Raw genomic sequence first — 11,732 nt, forward strand, 5'->3', positions numbered from 1 at the left:
CATACAATCACACACACATGGGCATAAACAACACACGCACATACAATAGCAAACGCACGCACACACACGTACACAGCAACGCACATATACACAACATACACATAAACACAAACACACACGCACGCACAAATACATACACATACACACACGCGCACATACAAAATACACACACACACGTACACGTACCCAACACCTACAACCCCACACAAACACACACATACTCAAAAACCGCCTGCCGACCTCCCACTTACCATTGTCCATAAGCATCCACTAACTATTCCTGCTACTAATTCCTTCCACTACGTCACACACACACACAAACATACATACACACTAACAGATAAACCACCAAACCATGCACACACACACACACAGACACATACATACGCACACACACGTTCTGTTATCACACACACACTCGCAGACTCTCGTGCACGCACAGATATTCATCTCCCTTTTTCACTCTCCTGTCTTAGAAAGAACTTTTCCCCCACCACCTCCTCTTTCGGTCTTTTCACAATGTAACCTCGTGGGCATCGGTACCATTTTCCTCTTCCTCCGTTTTTCCATTCTCCGAACTTTCCATCTTTCCGACGAAGGGCTCCACCCGAAACGTCATACACTCTCTCTTTCCTTTCCCGAGCGTCCAATAACACTATCCGTATCACGTCCGCACTTTGTTGTTTTTTTGTTATTGTTTTTTGTGTTTTTTTTAACTTATATATATATATATATATATATATATATATATATACAGAGAGAGAGAGAGAGAGTGGGAGAGAGAGAGAGAGAGAGAGACAAAAAATTATATATATATATAATAAGACAAGGTAGAAAATGCTAAAATGATTTTATCAAGAAGAACATTTTAGTACCGGTTTCAGTCTTTGTGCCTTTTTCAATTTAGAGTGAAACATGAAAAGCAATTAAATTGTGGAAAAATTAAATGAAATGTTTTTTAAAAATATTTCCATAGTTTTCAAATGCAAGGGACATTTTCCCTTTTTTCTGTCTGTCTGTCTGTCTGTCTGTCTGTCTCTCTCTTTCTCTTTCTCTCTCTCTTTCTCTCTCTCTCTCTCTCTCTCTCTCTCTCTCTCTCTCTCGTTTACTCTTGTGAAGGCTTGGTAGTAGGTAGTAGCAGATCTAAAAGAATATTTGATATGAGGGATGTGAGTTCTTAGTTTTGATTGTTTAAGCAGCAGTAGCCGAAGAAGAAGGAGGAGGAGGAGGAGGAGAAAGAGAAGGAGGAGGAAAAAGAGAAGGAGAAGAAAAAAAGAAGAAGGAGGAGGAGGAGAAAAAGAAGAAGAAAAAGGAGAAGAAGAAGAAGAATAAAGAGAGGGAGAAGAAGAAGAAGAAAAAGAAGAAGAAGAAGAAGAAAGAGAAAGAAGAAGAAGAAAGAATAAGTAGAAAAAGAGAAAGAAGGAGAAAAGAATAAGGAGAAAGAAGAAGAGGAAGAAGAAGACGAAGAAGAAGAAGAAGAAGAAGAAGAAGAAGAAGAGAAAGAATAAGAAAAATATAGGAGTGGTATGACAGTGGCAGGATGTTGGTGGAATCCTCTTAAATGGTCAAGTGACTTAAAAGTGACCTGTTGTGGTTATAATAGTAGTGATTGGAATTGTTCTGAATAAATTCATGACTAGTGACTGTTCTGAATATATCGTTTTTAATATTTACATGGGTTTTATGCTTAGGCCCTTGTAGTAGTGTCATTTGCGACGGACGCATTCAAAAGGGGCTTACATTTTGTGGTAAAATATGACTCTTTGCTAATGCACTGATTATAGGTTACATCGTCCCTGAATTTATAGAGGGGAAAAATTCTGAAGTTGGGTTGTTCGTTAGTGGCGCAAATGTCGATGTGTTTCCTGAATGCTATTTTTCTGTATTCCCGAATTTTAATCTGGGATCTATGTAGAGTCGTCCGTTGGCGTAAACTGTTTTTGGTTTGGCCTATGTATTGCTCTCGACACCCGAACCAAATTAATACATATATTAGTTTTTCCGAAGCACATGTGAAGTTGTTTTTCACTGTAAGACGTTGACCCTGTTTAAAAGAGAACTCCGATCCCTCAGTTAGGTTCACTCATATACCACAGTTAGGCCTTCCGCATTTTTTTTTTACTGACGGCTTCAGTGTTGTTGTTGCCGAATGTACTTGGGCTTGTGTTAGGAGACTTTTTATAGATTTGGGTTGTCTTTTGCTCTTTATGATGGTGTGCGTTTGGAGGATTAAACTCATTCTGTTGTCCCTTTTTAGTAGGGGAATTTCAGGGGGATGGTGTCGAAGGCTTCATTATTAGGAGGGTTGTGTGTGGAAATGTATGGTAGGGTTTTTTTGGTTGTAAATCCTTCTTTAGTTTGGGATGTCTGAGTTCGTTGATGTTGAGTTGAAGGGCACGTTGAAAGCCTATATCAATTAGTGATGGTGGGTTGTTCCTGGTAATGAGTGTATCCTTTAATTCATGTTGTCGTATGTCCATGGTGTTTGTATTAGAAACTATAGTACAAATCCTTTTTGCTAGGTTGAAGGGGATATACATTCTAGTTGAACGGTAGATATTGCTTGGAGTCCGTGGGCTTATAGTATATATCTGTTTCTATTTTGTTGTTGAATTTCTTAATGAGGATGTAGAGGAATGGAAGTTGTTGATGTCTATATTCCATCGTAAATTGAATGTTTATGTTAAATCCATTTATAAGTTCTTGAAATTCTTTAAGTCTCTCTTTACTTTCATTCCAAAGAATGAAGTAACCATCCAGATACCTCTACCAGTTATTTTCTATGTAGAGGAAGAATGAGATGCCTTATTTTCTTGTATCTTACGATAAAGACTGATTTCTAGATATCTCATGACTAGGTTAGCAAAGGAGGGGGCCATTCTCGTACCCATCGCAGTCCTCACTTTTTGTCGATAGAGTTGTCTTTGAAGACAAATAAGTCATTCTCCAAGATGACTGAATTTTAGCCCTTCTATTACGAATTCTTTTTTGATGTGATGTGGGAGTTCATTGGAGTAATTCTCTAGCCAGAAATGAATTGCCTCTATTCCTAGGCTGTGGGGGATATTAGAATAGAGGTTGACTACATCGAAGGATACTAGTTGGGTGTTTTTATTTATTGTTTTATAAAGGGATTTTATAAAGGGATTATAAAAAATGGGACAAGAACGCAAAACATCCAGAAAGACATCTCTTTTACCCCTGTGAAAGCTTGGTAATAGGTAGTAGCAGATCTACTAATATTTGATATGAGGGATGTAAGCTCTTGGTTTTTTGATAGTTTAAGCAGCAGCAGCCGAAGAAGAAGAAGAAAGAAGAGGAGGAGGAGGAGGAGGAGGAGAAGAAGAAGAAGAAGAAGAAGAAGAAGAAGAAGAAGAAGAGGAGGAAGAGGAAGAAGAATACAGGAGTGGTATGACAGTGGCAGGATGTTGGTGGAATCCTCTTAAATGGTCAAGTGACTTAAAAGTGACCTGTTGTGGTTATAATAGTAGTGATTAGATGATACAAAAAGGGACAACAAAACATTCAGACAGATGATACAAAAGAGGAACAAGAAAAAAACAAGGACGGGTCATTCGGAGTTTTCCTTCCTCAGTCAAGATCCAGATTATCTTTGCAATTTCGACTGGTTATACTCAAGATTGCTCCAATCTGGCCAGCCCCAAGGAAAAACTAAGCTAAGAGCATTAGATTCCTTGGAAGATAGCAGCGAATGCATACGAAAACAAGGACTAAAAAAAAAAAAAAACGGAGAATGTTACACAAATACAAATAACAGGACATTAACAACTAAGGACAAATTTAATTCGTCCTTAGTCGAAAGAAACCCGTTGTTAATGTCCTGTTATTTGTATTTGTGTACCATCTCTCCGTTTTCTCTCCGTTTTCTTTCCGTCCTTGTTTTCGTATGCATTCGCTGCTTTCTTCCAAGGAATCTAGTGCTCTTAGCTTAGTTTTTCCTTGGGGCTGGCCAGATTGGAGCAATATCAAGAATAACCAGCCGAAATTGCAAAGATAATCTGGAACTCGAATGAGGAAAGAAAACTCCGAATGACCCGTCCTTGTTTTCTTTGTATCGTCTATCTGGATGTTTTGCGTTCTTGTCCCATTTTTGTATTTTTTCTATATAAAAATATAGCGGCGTATGTACACTTTAGTCTCTTATATGTAAGTATATATATATATATATATATATATATATATATATATATATATATATATATATATATATATATATATATATATATATATATATATATATATATATATACATATATATATATAAAATAATCAATGCGAACACTAATTTCTGTGTGTCAGTGTGTCACACTTCGACCCCCTCTCTCAGTATTCATTGACACTCCTACTATGGCTCATGTTAGGGTGAGAGTAATAGTAGGCATAGAGACGGTAGAAAACTGACAGTTGTGATGGTAATGGGGTGATAGTAATAGTATGAGTGGTAGTTGTGATAGAGGCGGAGACGACGGTGGTGGTGGGTGGTAGAGGTAGCTGAAGTAGTCAGGGACAACGGTGATAGTAAGGGGTGCGAAAGACAGTGATGATGATGGTGGAGTCAAAGGTATTGATGGTGGTGGCGTGAGAAGTCTGAACGGTGTGTGTATTTCAGTTGTGGTGGTGAGGGTGGTGGTACTGGTGATGGTGATGGTTGAAAACAATCAACGGAAAGGGAGAGAAAGAGAGAGCGAGAGAGAGAGAGAGAGAGAGAGAGAGAGAAAGAAAGAGGTTAGACAGAAAAAAAATGTACTAACTCTTACTCTTTTACTCTTAGGCACAGGAGAGGAGTGTGTGGATCCGTGGTGTAGGGCAAGGCCAAAAACGGAGGTATTAGAGGTGGAGTGGTTGGTCAAGGGGAAATGACGGGCGACGAGGGTGTTCATGTGTAGCCAAATATCTTGTAGATGTTTGGTGAACTGGTCGTCCAGCCGGCAGCCCATCTGACCAATGTATAGTTTATTGCAGAGATTACATCTAATGCAATAGATAAGGCTTGAAGAGGTGCAGGAGAAGGAGTTTCTAATGTGAAGGGTGTACTGGCTGAATCTAGTGAGGGAGGTGGTGTTGGTGATGAAAGGGCAGGTGTGGCAGTGGGATCTAGAGCAAGGAGAGGATCTGAGTAGAGCTGTGTGGGAAGAGGGAAAGGTGCTACGGACCAGTAGATGGCGTAGGTTACGGGCATATTTAAAGGAAGGCAAGGCCGGGTTGGTGAAAATGGGGTGGGTGGTGGGATCTAGCTGGAGATGACGGAAGGCCCATAGGATTCTCCGACGAAGGGGTAGGGTGGAGGGGTAGAAAAGGAGGGGAAAGGGGTTTGGTTAGGGGATTAGTGTGGGGAAGGAGCGAGGGTGGTGGTGCGATCGATTAGATGAGTGCAGGCAAGGGCGGTTTGGACAAGGGTGGATGGGTATCCTCGATGCATGAACAGGCAGGCAAGGTACTGGGACTGGGTCTCGAAATCCTGGTCCTGGCTGCACAAGCATCGGAGGTGGAGGAACTGGGAGTAGGGGATGGCCTGTTTAGTGTATGAGGGGTAGGAGAAGGAAAAGTTGAAATAGAGGTGGGAATCCGTGAGTTTGAAAAGGGCGGATATGGTGAGAGGATGGGCGGAGATGGTGAGAGGGTGGGCGGATATAGTGAGAGGGTGGGAGGGGAGGTCAATGGTGAGGGAGATGTCTAGGAAGTTTACCGAGGTGTTAGAGATGGTCAAAATTGGTAAACGTATCTTGTTGCTAAATGCTCGAAATACGAGAGTAGAAGAACAGCCAAAAACTGATGAAGGATCGTTCTGTATGTTGTTTGTCTTGTTTTCCTTTTGTGTCTTTCGTTGTTCGAAAAATTCGAAAAATAGTTCATATTCCATGTACTCGTACTTCGTATTTTTTTTATTGTGCATGTTTCATGACGTCCTGTGCCCACATATTCATATATATCTACATATAGATGTAAGTATGTACATATGCGTATGTATATATGCAAATATATATATATTATTTGTATTATTATATGATTCAATGCCACGCATTCTCTTCGAAGTATATATATATATATATATATATATATATATATATATATATATATATATATATATATATATATATATATGTATATATAATAATAATAATAATAATAATAATAATAATAATAATAATAATAATAATAATAATAATAATAATAGGAATAAAATCCAAAATTACAGGTAAAAATTCAATTAAAATCAATTTATTAAAAATTAAAATTAAATTAAGTTTCACAGTATAAAATATATATGAATATATAGTTTTAGGGAAAAGAACCAAGGTTCATGAACTCATCGATGAAAATCCACTGTCACATATAAAAAAATTAATAATGAAAAGCACAATAAATAAGTATAATATAATACAAAGTAAATATCATAAGATAAAATAATAAAATGACTACACGTGTTTCATAACCAATTTTCAAATAGAAAGAAAATTTTAATCGATTAAAACTATCGAAAATCAATTCTATTCAAAAATATATCTAATCTTCAGGTCAAAATACAACAATAATAATAATAAATGAATGTATATATTAACCAACAATAAATAACAAATGAATGTATATAAAATACTTATTATATAAAGATAGAAAAATATTACTAAAAATATCAAAATATTAAACATTCCATAATCAACCCTACGTCCATTATAAAATAAGCTAACAGGTATATTATATGTAAAAACCAACTTAAACAAATTGTTTCGTTTAAAATACAATTTGAACGAAGTTTAAGGTTGAAATAATAAAGATAGAATTAGCACATATTTAAACGATGCAATAGTTTAAGCTAGAATATTTTAGACTAAAAACGTTTATTTATAAGAAGTCTGGTGAAAATATTTCGTAAATAGAAATAATATGAATTAAAACATTATTATGAATGAATAATTAAACTTTATATTATTTAAATCATAATAAAAAAACCTTAACAATATTGTATAACCAAAGAAATTAACATAAAAAGACTAGGCATTTATCGCATAAAACAGTATTAATCGAAAATATTTCAACCCTAATCAAATCGAAGTCTTATTTTAGGCTAAAATGGTACTCTTAATTCTAAATAATTTAGTGTTAAATAAGGTATCGATTAAAACTATCATTAAAAATCAATTGAATAATAAAAAAAATACAAGAATACTTATTTTTTCCAAACAATGATATAAAGTCGTTAATCAAGGCAGGAGACACAGGGAAGAACAGTTCTGTCCAACTCACAACTTCATCAGAAAAGAAACTCAATCACATTGAAAGGTGGTGCTCCAGCAAGGTCCCAGCCTCTGTCTAAAACTAGTAAATAAGAATTAGATAGACACGTACGCACGCACACACACACACACACACACACATATACACATACATCCATAAAAAAATATATATACCAACTTACATTCATATATATGTGTGTGTGTGTGTGTGTGTGTGTGTGTGTGTGTGTGTGCGTGTGTGTCTATCTAATTCTTATTTACTAGTTTTAGACAGAGGCCGGGACCTTGCTGGAGCACCACCTTTCAATGTGATTGAGTTTCTTTTCTGTATTGTTTCTGATGAAGTTGTGAGTTGGACAGAACTGCTCTTCCCTGTGTCTCCTGCCTTGATTTGGGATTGACTGTGGTCTCAGATGAAAATTTATCCAGGCACTCTTTCAAGACCTCCACATCTATTCCTCGCAAATTTGTGAGACTGTTTGGCAGAATGGGGAATATTTGTGGATCCTTGAAACCCAAGTTGTTACAGTATTGGATCATTATTCTGAATGGAGAAGTCCGGAGCTTTGCTATTATGCAGTTTTATCCAGCTGGATGATTGGCATAGCTTTCAATTTTAAAGTTGGAAGCTAGACCATCCAGAACCTCCCATTTGTATATCATTGCATACCTTTCAGACCTTCTGTTTAGGGCAGTGTTTCTCAACCTTTTTACCCTTGCATAAGCCAGAAAATAAATTACCCCTGCACAAAGAAAAATGGTATACCATATCTTTCCATTATTGTTTTCATCATAGTTCATGTAGTAAATATCATATATATATATATATATATATATATATATATATATATATATATATATATATATATATATATATATATATATATATATATATATATATATATATATATATATATATATAGTTAAAAAAAACAATAACAAAAAAACAACAAAGTGAGGACGTGATGTGGATAGTATTATTGGACGCTCAGGAAAGGAAAGAGAGAGTGTATGACGTTTCGGGCGTAGCCCTTCGTCGGAAAGATGGAAAGTTCGGAGAATGGAAGAACGAAGAAAGAGGAAAATGGTACCAATGCCCACGAGGTTACATTATGAAAAGACCGGAAGAGGAGGTGGTGGGGGAAAAGTTCTTTCTAAGACAGGAGAGTGAAAAAGGGAGATGAATATCTGTGCGTGTGCGGAAGTCTGCGAGTGTGTGTGTGATAACAGAATGTGTGTGTGCGTATGTATGTGTGTGTGTGTGTGTGTGTGTGTGTGCATGGTTTGGTGGTTTATCTGTTAGTGTGTTTGTGTGTGTGTGTGTGTGTGTGTGTGTGTGTATGACGTAGTGGAAGAAATTAGTAGCAGGACTGGTTAGTGGACGCTATAGACAGTGTAGGTAGAAGGTCAACAGGTGGTTATTTGAGTGTGTGTGTGTTCGTGTTTGTGTGGGGTTGTAGGTGTTGGGTACGTGTACGTGTGTGTGTATATTTTGTATGTGCGCGTGTGTGTATGTGTATGTTTTCTGTGCGTGCGTATGTGTTTGTGTGTATGTGTATGTTGTGTGTATGTGCGTTTCTGTGTACGTGTGTGTGCGTGCGTTTGCTATTGTATATGCGTGTGTTGTTTATGCCCATGTGTGTGTGATTGTATGCGTGTCTGTGTGAGTGTGTAGTGTTGGTGAGAAGTGTGTGTGTGTATGTGGGTGTATGCGTGTGTGTGTATGTGTGTGGATGTGCGTGTGTGTGTGGGATTGTGAGTGTTAGGTACGGGTGTGTGTGTGTTTATGTGTGTCTGTATGTGTGTTTCCGTGTGCGCGTGTGTGTATATTTTTTGTGCGTGCGTGTATGTGTATATTGTGTATGTTTTCGTGCGTGCGTGTGTGTTATGTATGTGAGTGAGTATTGTGTATGTGAGAGGTGTGTGTGCGTGTGTGCATGTGTGTATATATATATATATATATATATATATATATATATATATATATATATATATATATATATATATATATATATATATATATATATTATATACAAGAATAAGGGCAGAGAATCGTCAATTAATAATAGAATTAATAATTAACAATTTTGCCAAGTAGTTCAGTATGAAAAAAACCTTTATCGGTAAAACTATTTATCATCATAAATATACAGGGATTAGCAATTGAGTTGCTTCTCCAACATACTGAAAATTTAGAAATAGTAGTCAAAGAACTACTGATTCCAAACTACAAATTTTTCTCTAAAGCGGATGGCGATATTTATGGCACACATAGAACAAAAAACCGGAGGGAAAAGCGTAAACAATCCAAGCCTTTAGTTAATTGGATACGAATCGTTTCATGGTTAAGTGAATGGAAATTTCACTATTCCAATCTTCAGCCCAAATATTCTGATAAATTTGAAAGTGTCTCTAAAAAAATTCACGGTAATCTTTGGCCATGCGACACCAAAAATCAACGATAGAGACACTTTCAAATTTATCAGAATATTTGGGCTGAAGATTGGAATAGTGAAATTTCCATTCACTTAACCATGAAACGATTCGTATCCAATTAACTAAAGGCTTGGTTTGTTTACGCTTTTCCCTCCGGTTTTTTGTTCTATGTGTGCCATAAATATCGCCATCCGCTTTAGAGAAAAAATTGTAGTTTGGAATCAGTAGTTCTTTGACTGCTATTTCTAAATTTTCAGTATGTTGGAGAAGCAACTCAATTGCTAATCCCTGTATATTTATGATGATAAATAGTTTTACCGATAAAGGTTTTTTTCATACTGAACTACTTGGCAAAATTGTTAATTATTAATTCTATTATTAATTGACGATTCTCTGCCCTTATTCTTGTATATTTTATATTTGATATCTCTAAGTTAGATGGTTAAACCGTAAATCCCTCCACACGGGACTTCTTTTCATACGGGACTATTTGTGACGCACATGGAATAGATTTCTTTGAGGTGAGGTGCCTGAACTCACTAGCCGATGAATTCGTAAGTGCCTTTCTTATCGTTGATTTTTGGTGTCGCATGGCCAAAGATTACCGTGAATTTTTTTAGAGACACTTTCAAATTTATCAGAATATTTGGGCTGAAGATTGGAATAGTGAAATTTCCATTCACTTAACCATGAAACGATTCGTATCCAATTAACTAAAGGCTTGGTTTGTTTACGCTTTTCCCTCCGGTTTTTTGTTCTATGTGTGCCATAAATATCGCCATCCGCTTTAGAGAAAAATTTGTAGTTTGGAATCAGTAGTTCTTTGACTGCTATTTCTAAATTTTCAGTATGTTGGAGAAGCAACTCAATTGCTAATCCCTGTATATTTATGATTATATATTTATATATATATATATCACATACATAAATTATTAATTATATATTATTTTGATAACATAATAGGTTAGATAGGATGATGTCTATATTACAATATTACAATAACCAATAATATGTTGTGCATGTATAGTAATATTACCATCATGAAATTAGCATTAGCTTAACTCACTCTTTCTCATGGAACCTCTAGGAACCTTTTGCAGAACCCTGGGGTTTCAGGGAACCCTGGTTGAGAAACACTGGTTTGGGGAGTAGAATTTCAGTTTCTTCAGCCTCTGCAAGTAGCTCTCCTGTTACACCAAGTGAATCTTCTCTGTATAGTGGCCTCAAGTTCCACCTCCAGTTAGACACTCCGCAGTGATTGCATCTAGGAGCAGTAATCCAGATGAGTGAGAACAAAAGTTCTCCATAGAAGTGGCATGGTCTCCTTCTTCCTGGTTCTGAAGGATCTCAGAATCCATTCATTTATTCAATTGCACAGTGTTGTCACCTTGGTAATATGCATAAGGAATGTTGCACCACTACTCATATGGATTCCTCCCAGGTCATGCACTGACTCTCGCCCTGGAAGTGCCCTACCCACTGGTCCTGTGTATTTTAATTGTAGTCTGCTTGTGGGCTGTCAGTGAGTTGCTTGGATCTTTTCACCATTGAACTGCATCTTATTTTCATTAGGTTTTGCTGCAGTTTTACCCCACCCCTCTCTCTCTATCAATTTATCTATCTATCTACCTATATATCTATCTGTATATCTATTTATCTACTTATCTGTCTGTCTGTCTGTCTTTCTGTCTATGTATGTATGTATGTATCTATCTATCTATCTATCTATCTATCTATCTATCTATCTATTTATCTCTATATGTATATTATATATATATATATATATATATATATATATATATATATATATATATATATATATATATATATATATATAAGGGAAAATAAGAAAGTGGGGATAAAATTGATAAACAACAATTATTATAAGTATTAGTGTCAATGCTCATAAATGATTGGTAAGGAAAGGAATAAACTGAAGTTTATCTAGAAGGGAAAATAAGAAAATGGAGATGAAATTGATAATTGAGAAACCAGTTATTATTTATTGATTACAAAAAAAAAACAATATCTTATCTAACAGCT

This window comes from Octopus bimaculoides, chromosome 26 (genome assembly GCF_046866305.1).
Source record: "Octopus bimaculoides isolate indiv1 chromosome 26, ASM4686630v1, whole genome shotgun sequence".
Lineage (NCBI taxonomy): Eukaryota > Metazoa > Mollusca > Cephalopoda > Octopoda > Octopodidae > Octopus > Octopus bimaculoides.